This window comes from Hyperolius riggenbachi, chromosome 10 (genome assembly GCF_040937935.1).
Source record: "Hyperolius riggenbachi isolate aHypRig1 chromosome 10, aHypRig1.pri, whole genome shotgun sequence".
NCBI lineage: Eukaryota > Metazoa > Chordata > Amphibia > Anura > Hyperoliidae > Hyperolius > Hyperolius riggenbachi.
This window is the reverse complement of record NC_090655.1, coordinates 81,367,482-81,381,251: the sequence shown is the minus strand read 5'-3', so window position 1 is coordinate 81,381,251 and position 13,770 is coordinate 81,367,482. Positions and strand designations below refer to the sequence as shown.

At 45.9% G+C, this 13,770-nt stretch overlaps 1 long non-coding RNA gene across 1 annotated transcript; it reads left to right on the top strand.

Annotated features, from left to right (window-relative positions):
- The first annotated feature begins 202 nt into the window (after positions 1-202).
- LOC137535929 (uncharacterized) lies at positions 203-12,446 on the top strand. The gene is made up of 3 exons (XR_011024481.1): positions 203-287; positions 9,486-9,819; positions 12,362-12,446. It is a non-coding gene; the product is annotated as an uncharacterized lncRNA (long non-coding RNA).
- The last annotated feature ends 1,324 nt before the right edge of the window (positions 12,447-13,770 follow it).

Genomic DNA, 13,770 nt, shown 5'->3' with positions numbered 1-13,770 from the left:
CTAAAATCGACCTTGTTTGTGAAGGTTTAATAAAAAAGATCACAAAAAGCTAAGCTCATTATATTTAGTCCAAACAGCGACATTTAGAAATAATTAATCCTTTAATCCTGGGTGGGAACATTGTTCCCAAATCCAACATGTTTAGTTAAAGGTGAAGCCATTATATATACCAGTTCCACAGGGCTGCCATCAGATTACTGGACCAGCTGTCTGAGGTGAAGAGAAGACAACCATGCTACGCTGCACAGCTTTCCTTTTTCTACTGGTTCTCACATGGACCAATCAAGGTAATACTCAAACATAGGGCTTCCTCATCTCACAGAGGCAACCTACTGTATGTTAGAGGTGGATTTTTAAAGTATTATTTTATCTGTCAAGAGCCATACATAGCATGATCTGCTATCCCAAATACACCAAAATCTCATTATACATAACTAATTCTGCCAGCTGTTAAAATATTTAACCACTTGAGGACCCTCCCTTTACCCCCCCTTAAGGACCAGCGCTGTTTTAGCTGATCTGTGCTGGGTGGGCTCTGCAGCCCCCAGCTCAGATCAGCGTGCAGGCAGAGCGACCAGATCGCCCCCCTTTTTTCCCCACTAGGGGGATGATGTGCTGGGGGGGTCTGATCGCTCCTGCCTGCCGGGTGTTGCGGGGGGGGGGCACCTCAAAGCCCCCCTCCGCGGCGAAATCCTCCCCCTCCCTCTCCTCCCTCTCCTACCTGGCCCCCCCTGAAGATCCGGGCTGCACAGGACGCTATCCGTCCTGTGCAGCCAGTGACAGGCTGTCTTCTGTCACATGGCGGCGATCCCCGGCCGCTGATTGGCCGGCGATCGCCGATCTGCCTTACGGCACTGCTGCGCAGCAGCGCCGTACAATGTAAACAAAGCGGATTATTTCCGCTTGTGTTTACATTTAGCCTGCGAGCCGCCATCGGCGGCCCGCAGGCTATTCACGGAGCCCCCCGCTGTGAATTGACAGGAAGCAATGCTTCCTGATTAATCAGCCTGCAGCTGGCGACGCAATACTGCGTCGCTGGTCCTGCAGCTGCCACTTTGCCGACGCACGGTATAAGCGTGCGGTTGGCAAGTGGTTAAAAGCATAAAAAGATAGTGTAAGTTCAGGGGCAAATCCAGGATTTCCAATGGGGGGATTCCTGAAAGCGGCATGTGGGCGTGGCCAAAACATGGTGTGGGTGGAGCCAAATACTAGCAGTTTCTAGGCTAAATTGCACCCAGGGTGAGGGCGTAAAATGCGCCCCCAACTTGGAGACAGGTATAGGTGCCTGCAGTATAGGTAGCCAGCTATAGGTCCCCCCCATGTATAGGTAGCCCATATAGTTGCCCCCAGTATAGGTTAGATAGGTATATGCCCCCAGTATAGCTTAGATAGGTATATGTCTGCAGTATAGGTTAGATGGGTATATGCCCCAGTATATATTAGATAGGTATATGCCTCCAGTATAGGTTAGATAGATATATGTCCGCAGTAAAGGTTAGATAGGTATATGCCTCCAGTATACATTAGATAGGTATATGCCTCCAGTATAGATTAGATAGGTATATGCCCCAGTATAGATTAGATAGGTATATGTCCCCAGTGTAGATTAGATAGGTATATGTCCCCAGTATAGATTAGATAGATATATGTCCCCAGTATAGATTAGATAGGTATATGTCCCCCAGTATAGATTAGATAGGTATATGTCCCCAGTATAGATTAGATAGGTATATGTCCCCAGTATAGATTAGATAGGTATATGTCCCCAGTATAGATTAGATAGGTATATGTCCCCAGTAAAGATTAGATAGGTATATGTCCCCAGCAAAGATTAGATAGGTATATGCCCCAGTAATAAATTAGATAGGTATATGTCTCCCAGTATAGATTAGATAGGTATATGCCCCCAGTATAGGTTAGATAGGTATATGTTCCCAGTATAGATTAGATAGGTATATGTCCCCAGTTTAGATTAGAGAGGTATATGTCCCCAGTATAGATTAGATAGGTATATGCCCCCCCTCCCCCCATAGCCAGGAGGGTGTGCACAGCAGCGGGGAGAGAGGAGTTTCCACTTACCTGCCTTCATCCTGCACGCAGCTTCTATCTTCAGCCTCTCCCGGCGCACGTCGCATCGGTAAGAGCTCCCCCTGTGATGACATGCGGTTACGTCATCACAGGGGGTGCTGTTACCATAGCGACAGACGCCCGCCGGGACAGGAAGTACATAGAAGCTGCGCAGGATCCAGGCACCGCAAGTGGAAAGTGTTCTCTTCCCCCGCAGCTCTGCCTGGTGCCGTAAGCCCACCGCCCGCCGCAAGCGAGGCCCCCCGCACACACATACTTCCGGGCCCCATTGTAACTAGAACCGGCCTTGTTTGTGAAGGTTTAATAAAAAAGATCCGCCAGGCAGATCGCTCAGAAACAGCCTTATTAGTCCACCGACAGACTGTACAAACGCTGTACTGTCTGCTGAAAACACGGCCAGCAAGAGGTGACGACGGACTCGTCGTTGCCTTTGATCAGGTGTGTGTACGGACCTTTAATGTCTATGTCTAGTCTCTTTTGCCGCTTACACTCATAAGGCGCGCATTATGCAACTGACCACTGTGAACCTAGCCTACATCCTCATTTCCATGGATGTCTGAACTATTTGTCGAGCAGTTCAGTGTCCTGTCTGCTGCCCATTTGGCTGAAATGAAAATGCAGCTGAATAACAACAGCTGTAACATGATGCATGTCCATAGCTCCCAACTGTCCCTCTTTTGATGGGACAGTCCCTCTTGGGAACCCAATCCCTCAGTCCCTCTTTCTTCCTCATTTGTTCCTCTTTCAGGACTGATGTACAGACCTATGTAAATATATGTATTTTGGTACTGTAAAATGTGCTTAATTGACTCTAAACTTCAGGGGCGTAACTAGAAATCACTGGGCCCCCCTGTGAAAATTTGGATGAGCATTTGGGAAGGGGGTTTGGGCACACAGAGCTCACCGCCACATGCTCCCAGTACAGATAGCCTGGTATAGGTGCCCTCAGTATAGCTAAGATATAGGTGCCCCCAGTATAGCCAGGTATAGGTTCCAACAGTATATCCAGGCATGGGTGCCCACCGAATAGCTAGGCATGGGTGCCCACAGTATAGCCAGGCATAGGTGCCTTCAGCATAGCTAGGTATAGGTGCCCTCATTATAGCTAGGTATAGGTCCCCTCCAGGGGCGGACTGACCATACGAGCACTCACCGAGGGCCCGTGGTCGGGGGGTGCCCGCCCGCCCCCGGAGCCCCTCTGAAGGTTTAGTGTCTGTGCCTTGGCCCTGCTGCTTGGTTTGGGTGCGAGCAGGGTGGGCAGCGCAGCCGGCTGGCTGCTATGACAACAACAAGGAGCCAAGCGGGGACCGGGATTGGTCCAGCGGCGCAGTTACGAGGGAGGCAGTGGGAGCGAATCAGGTGACCTAGTGGGTCATGTGTCTCCTAAACTTATGGCGGAAGTAGCGTTAGCTCAGAGCCGGTGTTGTGATAGAGTGTACTGGCGTTCCCGCAGCCTCAGCCTGCCTCAGTGTGTCGTTAGGTATATATGCCGCTGCCTGCTATATATATACAGCAGAAGGCCATCATCCCTTCACTCTACGCTGATCTGCCTATAGAGTACGATATGTGTGAATAGCCTACAGCCAGGATAATGTATAATATAATTATATAAATTATGTCTAGTACAATTACAGGTTAATGTCAGCTGACCGCTAGCCCTGCGTCACTGGCCAGGGAAGGACATATATATATATATATATATATATATATATATATATATATATATATATATATATATATATATATATATAAATATTTTTTTTTTTTTCTGCTGGGAGTACTGCATATCCTGTCTGGATCTCACTGTACCTAGACTATTACCAGAGACCTTCCCTGGCCAGTAACGAAGGGCTAGCAGATATTAACCTGTAAATGTATACTATTGTACATAATTTATATAATTATTTATTTTCCTTACGCATATTTTGGGGAGCCGCTGCCAAATTATGTGTATTTGGGGGAACCACTGCTGCCAGATTACGTCTATTTTGGGGGAACAACTGCCATATTATCTGTATTTTGGAGGAACTGCCAAATTGCATGGATTTTTGGTGAAATGCTGTCAGATTACATGTATTTTGGGGGGAAACACTATGGCAGAGGTCAAACTTCCCCGGCAGACCTTTTACACCACTGCTAAGGTCATGTATATTTTGCCCTACCCATGACTACGCCCACATTCTGTTGCGTGACCACACCCATTTTCAGCGCGGCGCAGGTGTTCTTATCAGTATAAAATATCTGTTGTCAGTAAATAATTATATCTTAGTCTGTAAAAAATAACGTGAAAGGTGGGAAACACTCCTATTGCCCGGGGGCCCCATGAGTTGTCAGTCTGCCCCTGGTCCCCTCAGTATAGCTAGGTATAGGTGCCCTCAGTATAGCTAGGTATACAACTCAAGAGGTAGCGCTCATGGTAAATACATAGCTCCAAAAAGGTCCTCAAGTAAGCATACAAAATATAAAATAAATAAAACAAATAACCAAAAGTCCATGTACATTTAAAAACGCCCTAAAATGTCCAAATTGAGTAGAATCTTTGTAAGCAAAAATCAAAGGTCTGCTGCTCTTCCTGACAAGATTGGACATAGATGGACCTCCACCAACACCCTTTGTGTGCCACTCACCTCTGTCATAGACAGAGTCTATATGAGCCTTGGGACCGTTCCTGGGTTGTCCCCCACCTCTCAGGCAAACACACTTTGTCACAATTCTTAGTCCAGGTATCTCTTCTTACACAGCAGACTTCATAGCATAAACCTCAACGAGAGAGACTCCACATAGCGTAATCCTGCTAAAACGATTCATTTATAAAAGGCAATTGCACTTATATGTCCCAAAGATAAAACTGCGCACAGAGTAATTTAGACACCGGCTCTCCCCCGTATTGGTGGCCAGGCTGGCAGGCTCCACTGTGTGTGTCCTGCTGTCCCTATGCCGCACGCATGGTGAACGCTGGAACGCCGTTCTTTGCCTGTCCTCGCCGCTGCATACCCTTCCGTATGCTAGAACCACTTCCGCATCAGGCTCCGCCGGAAGCGGGTTTAGCATATGGAAGGGTGTGCAGCGGCGAGGACAGGAAAAGAACGGCGTTCCAGCGTTCACCATGCTCGTGGCGGAGGGACAGCAGGACGCACAAAATGGAGCCTGCCAGCCTGGCCACCAATACGGGGTGAGCCCGTGTCTAAATTACTATGTGTGCAGTTTTATCTTTGGGACATGTAAGTGCAATTGCCTTTTATAAATAAATAGTTTAAGCAGTATTACGCTATGTGGAGTCTCTCTCATTGAGGTTTATGCTATGAAAGGCTTGATTCACTAACCGGCGCTAAGTGTTAGCACCGGTGTGAAAAGCCCTTTTTGGCCGCTAGCGTGCGCAAACCTACTTTGCGCGTGGCCCCGTGCACTGCGCCGATATTAGTGCGCGATGCGACGATAACGTTGCACCCGCTGGCCCTTAAAAGTCGCACCTTATGCGACGAAAATGATGCATAGATAAAGAAGTTCAAAGATTCTACTCAATTTGGACATTTTAGGGCTTTTTCTAGGGTTTTTAAATGTACATGGACTTTTGGTTATTTGTTTTATTTATTTTATATTTTGTTATGTTATGCTTACTTGAGGACCTTTTGGAACTATGTATTTACCATGAACGCTACCTCTTGAGTTGTATGTTAATATTTATAAGAGGAGGCAAACTTTTTTTTTTTTTGTGCTCAGAGCGCTGACCTCTTGTGTTTTGTTTAGCGAGGTATAGGTAGATGCCGTTTTGGGGGGCAAGAGGGGTGGCAGAACATGAGGAGAGAGCATTGGCCACCCACAGCGGCGGGGAGGGAGGCCCACTCCCCCCTCCCTCACCTCGGGGTCTCCGTTCAGCAGTTCCTCCTCCAGCATCAATAGGTGTCAGCAGCAGCGGGCAAGAACACAGAATAAGGACATACCTCCATGTGTTCCATCGCCGGAAGTCCGGTCTCTCTCTAGCGCATCACACACCACTTCCAGATAAAAAAGAAGTCGCATCAGAGGCTTAGAGAGAGAAACCTCCAACAGTGGAACGCATGGAGGTACATTATGTCCGCATTCTGTGTTCCTGCCTGCTTCCGCCCAGGGGCGCCTCTAGGCATTTTGTCACTCCAGACGAGGAAACCTGTGGCACCCCCCCCCCCCCATGAAAATAATCCTAATGCGGCAATGTTTCACCGTATAATAATCCTAATGCGGCAATGTTTCACCATAAAATAATCGTAATGCAGCAATGTTTCACCCGAAAATAATCGTAATGCAGCATTGTTTCACCAGAAAATAATCGTAATGCAGCAATGTTTCACCAGAAAATAATTGTAATGCAGCAATGTTTCACCAGAAAATAACTGTAATGTGGGTAGCGTTTCACTATAAAATAATCGTAATGGGCAGTGTATCACCATAAAATATTTGTAATGCATCAATGTTTCACCAAAAAATAATGGTAATGTGGCAATATTTCACCATAAAATAATCATGATGAAGCAATATTTCACTAGAAAATAATCACAATGTGTGCAGCATTTCACCAGAAAATAATCGTAATGTGGGCAGCATTTCACAAGAAAATAATTGTAATGCGGCAATGTTTTACTACACACAGCGCCCCTGCTCCTGCCCCCCAAAACGGCCCCCTCGGCTGCAGGAGCTACAGCCCCTATAGTTACGCCTCTGCTAAACTCTATTCCTATCCTTTAGTTTGTTATTTTTCTTATTTTCAGATGTTAATATGAAGGGAAAAAAAACAGGATAGAAAGGCCCAGTGGGGTTTGAATACATATTTTTCTTATGAAACGTTTATAGTATGCGTGACTGGGTGTGTGTCAGGGGTGTGGTTAGAGGTGTGTCAGGGGTGTGGCTTAAGTGTCCCTCTTTCTGATCTCAAAAAGTTGGGAGGTATGTGTGTGTCAAGTGCTGAACCATCTCATGTCACTTCTGAGCAGAGCAACCTCCTTGCTTAGATGCAACTCCATGGGGCGGGGCACCAATGAGTAGGGCAGCCTGTTAGATGCTTGGGGAAAAGAGGTTTCTCCTAGGAGTTTTCTCCTAGGAGATAATTTTTCATCTTCGACTTAAAATAACATTCCAGGACTTTTCAACTAAAAAAGTTTAAAAAAGTGATATCAAAATTATTTTGAGTATTTTCTTGCTTTTTGGTGGCTTAAAGGGCCTTTTATTAATAAGTTTAAAAATATCACCTAGGAGAAAACTCAGGAGAAAAAGTGAATTGCATATGGGCCTAAGAGTCTTAGTTTACGTGTGAACTGATTATGTGGGAACCCCAGAACTTGTATAATTCATATGTGCCAGTATTTAAAAGGATGAGGTGGCAACCCTGACCCGAGGTGAGAGGGTTATGGAGTCTGACATGCTTATTTCCTTTTAAACAATACACATTGCCTGGCTATCCCGCTGAGCCCCTGTCTCTATACTTTTAGCCATAGACCATTGTTTCTGGTGTTACTACTGGCCAAAAAGATCAGCAGGACTGTCAGGCAACTGGTATTGTTTAAAAAGAAATAAATATGGCAGCTTCCATAGGTCTCACACCTCAGGTTCCCTTTAAGCCAGTCAGCTATATTGACCTTTTGCTGTTCCAGAACATAGATTCTATGTCCTAATTAGTGCTGCTGTGTGTTCCAGGGCATCCTGCATTAAACCCAGCCACCTGCTAGCTAATAGCAACAATCATTCAATAAAGTTAGGAAAAAAGGTGTAAAAGTTGGAAAACGTTTTTTAAAGTGACATTCCTGACAAATGTTTTTTTATCCCCATTTAATTTTCAACCCCAGCCTAGCCTATTACTGTCAGCGGTCAGCGTGGGACAGACGGCTGCAAGGGGCTGGAGAAAGCCCCAGGTGAGTAAAGTTGATTTTTGTTTTTCCCCCTGATGATTCCTTTTAAAGCGCCGGGGAAATTGCAATACCAAGTGCTTTTTCAAGCATTTTTTTCTGAGCGGTTCCATTCCTATAATGGCAGGTATAGGGAAATCGCCCCCAAAATGGTACAGACAGCACTTGGGTGAGTGGATCGGATTGGAACCGCTCAGATGTGAACACTCATAGGGAATCATTGCACAAGTGCTTTTTAGGGCAATGTTCAAAATCGCCAGTGCTAAAATAAAAAAGACAAAAACGCCCTAGGTGTGAACAAGCCCAAAGAGAAGAAAGAACTGTCAGATAAGGATTGTAGTAATTAGAAGTAGCTATAGGCAAATAAAAGGACAATGTACTTCAAAAAGTTTAGACAGTCACACTTGATTACATTCACACCTGATAAATAAGGGCAGAGGAAAGGGAGCCAGAGGTGAGGTGGGGGGGAAGTGGCAGATCCTACAGCTATTAGAAGCCAGGACAAACTGCAGAAAAAGGAAGCTGCTTGGATCCCTTTAAAGTGAACTAAGCAGCTCCTGGCTTTAAATAGCTGCAAGGGCTGCCATTGTTCAGAAGCTCAACCCCTGCTGTTTTACAACTAGCATTGTCCAGACTAGGTGTGAAATTCTTCAACTGTAACTGATGTTTTCTGTTTGAAGTACAATGGGGGTTTGTTTGTGGTCAGTTAAGTCTAATGAGGTGATTTCTTATCTGTGTTCCACCATCTCCTGCTCAGTGACCTCAGGTCCTTTGCGGACAGACAAAGTGGCTATTTTAACCCTTAGAAGTAAAAAATGAGGTAAATTGAAAGTTTTTTTTAATAATAAACCACATTTTTAAAATGCATTTTTAATTTGCTATAGAGCTGCCCTGGGTGTTAAAAATGATGCTCGGTTCACTTTAATGGTTACAACGAATGAAAGCACACATAGAGGTAATCATTATCAGCTTAGCAGTTAGCAGCAAATCCGAACATTTATATAGCGCCTTTCTTCTGTCAGACTCAAAGCACTCAAGAGCTGCAGCCACTGGGACGCGCTCAGGAGGCCACCCTGCAGTGTTAGGGAGTCTTGCCTTGAACTCCTTGCTGAATAGGTACTGACCCTAGCTAGGATTCAAACTCTGGTCTCCCATGTCAAAGGCAGTGCCCTTAACTAATACTCTATTCAGCCCCTACTGGCTGGATAGTGGTATGGTTAAGGGCTCTGCCTCTGACACAGAGACCAGGGTTCGAATCTCGGCTCTGCCTGTTCAGTAAGCCAGCACCTATTCAGTAGGAGACCTTAGGCAAGTCTCCTTAACACTGCTACCGCCCTTAGAACGTGTCGTAATGGCTGCAGCTCTGGCACTTTGAGTCCACCAGGAGAAAGGCGCGATATAAATGTTATTTGTCTTGTCTTGTTTGTACTCTAAAGTTCATACACCCAACACTTTTGATTCACAAAAGTCAATGAAAATACTGTTATTATAAATCTATGTGATGCTTTTGATGTCTTTTAGCCAACTCCACTGCATGCAAGAATGGGTATCCTGAACTGTTTAACTCCTTGAGAAGATGTGAAGTTGCTTTGATCTCCATTCTCCCTTCAGCTGTACATAGAAGCACTATTAACGAACTCAGCAAAAAGATGAAGTCCAAGCTTTGTGACATGGAAATCGATGCAACCCGTGAAAATGCAATCACCATGCATGTTGATGGCATAGTAAAGAAAATAAGAGCAGGAGAATTGACTGAGGACAAAATAATAACCTTTCTAAACAAGGATCCTGTGAATAACTTTGATTCATTCTTTAACAAATTTATGGAGCATGTCAAAGCCTAGAATTACTCCAGGTAATGTAAAGACAAAATTAATTTTCTTTAATGAACATTAGGCTGTAGTGTAGTGAGCACTTTCTGAGAGCTTTTCTGACCCTCAGCGCTTTCCGAGTTACATTAAAATCGCAGTAAAATCCCTGTGAGCGCGATTTTTCAAAGAATCATGATTGTGGCGATTTTACCACAATTTTAATGTAGGTCAATGGGAGTGTTTAAAAAAAAAAAAAAAAAAAAACGCTCAGAAAGCGCAGAGGGCAGCAGCGATTTTTGCAGGGATTCCAAGGGCGTTTGCAATTTGCATGTTTTTTTTTTATTTTTTTAAATAAACTGTATTATACTTACCAGGTGTCGGATGTCCAGCTTCGGTCTGTAGGCCTGCCCCCTAAAGGCTGATCGCTCGCAGGTGCGTCGCTAGGGGCTTAGGTCCAGGGCTAGTGCAAAGGTGCCTGGTATCTGACATCCTGGTGTGCCCATCTGCAGTGCCGTGAACGTTGAAGATGCACAGCAGTGACTGTTACTATGGCTGCCTCTTCTCTGTTTCCACTATGCTGTGTCGGGGGCGGATATAAAGATGCTTGTAGCCAGGGATAGGCTCACGAGTAATCACGAGTCCATAAGGACTCAAATTCATAATTAAAATGAGCCTTAATTTCCGCAGCTGTGCCGCTGGATAATAAGGGGTTATTTATCCATAATTCCACCATCCTGTCTGCGCTCCAAACAGCTTGTACGCGTCCTATTGGACACGTTGCAAGCCTCACTAGGCGCACCTCCTCATTTCGCACCACTGGCCAGTTCAGATAACCTTCTCTCATCCTCTTAGCATGAGTGTCTTTTCAGGGTAGGTCTGGCAGCCCTATTGATTTTAGGTTCCATTGAATAACACACACGTTATAATGAGTGCGAACTGCAATGGTCACTGGAAATTGACATTAATAAAAAGCCTGCATGCAGCGAGTTAGAATAACGCGATCAGTTAGGACTCTTTTACATGCACTTTACTGCTTGTCAGCCTCTCCTGTTTCTGTGCAGGGTGCTTGCACCCAGCACTTGCGGTGATCACTGCATGTGTATCCGAGCAGGCGGTAGCCGGCCCTTGGTGCTACATGCAGCATTTTTTTGTTACGAGGGCAATACGCGCACCATCTATCAACTGCTGACATGCATGTGGTATGAATGTTCCCATTTGGTTGCAACTGAAGGGCGCTTCACCCCAGCAATCGACGGCTAAATGGCGCTTTTTACGCGCCATTTAGCCATTTGTCTGAAAGAGCCCTCACAACTGAGTACTGTGAAAAGGACCAAGCAGGAGACTTGACATGGATGTAATTCAAAGCATGCTTGCAGGCAATGTACCACCTATAGCGGCGTTCACAGTGCGGCGGGGGCATTGCGGTATAACGGTGTGCGGTATGGTAACACACTGCATGGAGTGCAAGACCGGAAAATGCATGGGTTAACAAAGTGACGCATACTTTTCATTGACTATGCTTCACTGTACCCAACACAACATAAGCATAACATGAAGCGCCACTTTCCAGATCAGTTGCATTGCTTTCCTGCTGTCACAGGAAGCTCAGCACAACGACCACTGTGAACGTGACCTAAGACATACAAATACACACTTCACTGTTTTAAATAGCCCAGTTTATGCTCTTTCACAGTGTGACGTTAAAGTCGCACGTTAGAAAATGTTTTAACACAGACTAATGCACAGAAATACTAAGTCTGTGCGACATTCACAGTGCACACATTGCGTTTGTGTGTAACGTGTAGCATTTTTAGACAGTGCTGCATGCAGTGCGTTATACACGTTATTAGCTCAGTAATTACCTGGTAGTATTCTTTTCATTGCCTGTATGCTCCACTGTATGCGACGATAATGGGGCAGTAAGTTGCGTTGCGACTTTTTGGGGGCGTTGTGTTGTAATTTGCATTGTGACCTTAACGTTGCATCAAACCGCAACGTCCTACTGTGAAAGAGGCCTGAAGAGTTACAAAATCATCATCTATAAGACAATACTCAATGTACTGGTACAAATGATTAAGGTGGACGTCTACACATGTCCAACTTATAAGTACAGGAAAACCAGATACATTTAAGAGGTTCTGTAACAAAAGAAAACTTCCCCTGGGGGTTACATACCTTGGGGGGGGGAAGCCTCTGAATCCTGATAAGGCTTCCCCTCCTTCCTTAGCCTCGGGGATCAAGAGATGGCTCCCCCAAAACGACAGCCGAAAAGGATTTACGGTTGTGGCGCAGGGCAGGCGTAGTGGCGCCTGCAATATTTACCTACCGGGATTCAGCCAAGATTTATGGTTCAAGCACTTTATTGACATTGTGTAACACAACGAAATTACATCATTCCTGTCAATTCGGCTTTCCTGGTGCCCAACTCAGCAGCTGTACAATTCGTACGCCCACTGTATAGCGTCAGATCTGTGCAACTGTTTCATATCATTTCAATTTACAAAAAAGGCATGGTCAAAGTCAAACATTTTTCAACCCTGTTTTTGCTCCATTAAAGCTAATTAGTATTTTTGCTTTCCCTTACAGCCAACGAAGAAAAGAATGGTCAGGACATACTTTGAACCATTGCATGAAATGATCACAAGATGACAGAATAAATACAAATTAAAAGCACTTAATGGTCATCATTATTATTACATCCTGAAGCAATCATCATGACAGCATGGAAAGCAAAGGTGCATAAAGCCTGGTGGTGCACACTTTTTATGATTGGCCAATCACTGACCAATTTTACCACCTCCATGTAGTATGAGGGTTAACAGATATTGAATACTATGCTATGAGCAGGTTGTGTATAGGTAAGCCCTCAGGCAAGGTTCACAGTGGGACCTTATTTTCTTGCGTTATACAGTCATTATAACGCAGGGTACTGCAGTGCAATCTTAACCCTATGCGACGTTCACGGTGCAATGTTAAAATCGTATAATAAATGTTGCATATATTGTAATGCACTGCTGAATGCTCCACTTTATTTACTGTATGCAACGGTAACGCATCGTTAAAGTGAACCTAAAGTCAGGAATAAAAAATGAGTTTAACTCACCTGGGTCTTCCCTCAGCCCCCTGAAGCTGATCGGTGCCCACACTGACTCCATCAGATGTCCCTGGACCGGCCGGCGGCGACTTCCGGTTTCGCCGTCACCGGCCGACAGGCTGGGAACGCAAGTGATTCTTCGCGTTCCCAGCCAGAATAGCGCCCCCTATGCTGCTATTGCAGCCTCCCTATGCAATAGCAGCATAGGGGGGCGCTATTCTGGCTGGGAACGCGAAGAATCACTCGCGTTCCCAGCCTGTCGGCCGGTGACGGCGAAACCGGAAGTCGCCGCCGGCCGGTCCAGGGACATCTGATGGAGTCAGCGTGGGCACCGATCAGCTTCAGGGGGCTGCGGGAAGCCCCAGGTGAGTTAAACTCATTTTTTATTCCTGACTTTAGGGTCACTTTAAGGTACGTTGTGACTTTTCTTCATAAGAAGCGGCCGCCAGATCAGAAGGTAGTGCTTCCTATGATAGTCCCCGCCACCATTGCCTCCGTCATAGAAGTGAGTCAGAGCAGCGCGACCCGGCTGCTTTGTGCAGAGGAAGGAAGCATGACAGCGGCTCCCTGTAGCGGCAATATACAGGAACTTCCTGTATATCGCCGTTACCAGGGGAACTGCTGTCCAGAATTCTCCCACACTGACCTCTCCCTCCCCCAGCACCCACGTTGCCCTTTCTCTCCCCCCAATGGCACCCTTCCTGTCCCCAGCAGCACCCATACTGACCTCCCTCAGCATCCAAACTGACCTCTCCCTCCCCAGCACCCCCAATGACTTCCCCTTCCTGCAGCACCAACATTGACCTCTACTTCTCCCAACATCCACCCACACCCCTTCCCCTCCCCCCCCCCCCCATAGCTGGCACCCAGTACTCACACTCACATGACACCAAGTACCTGC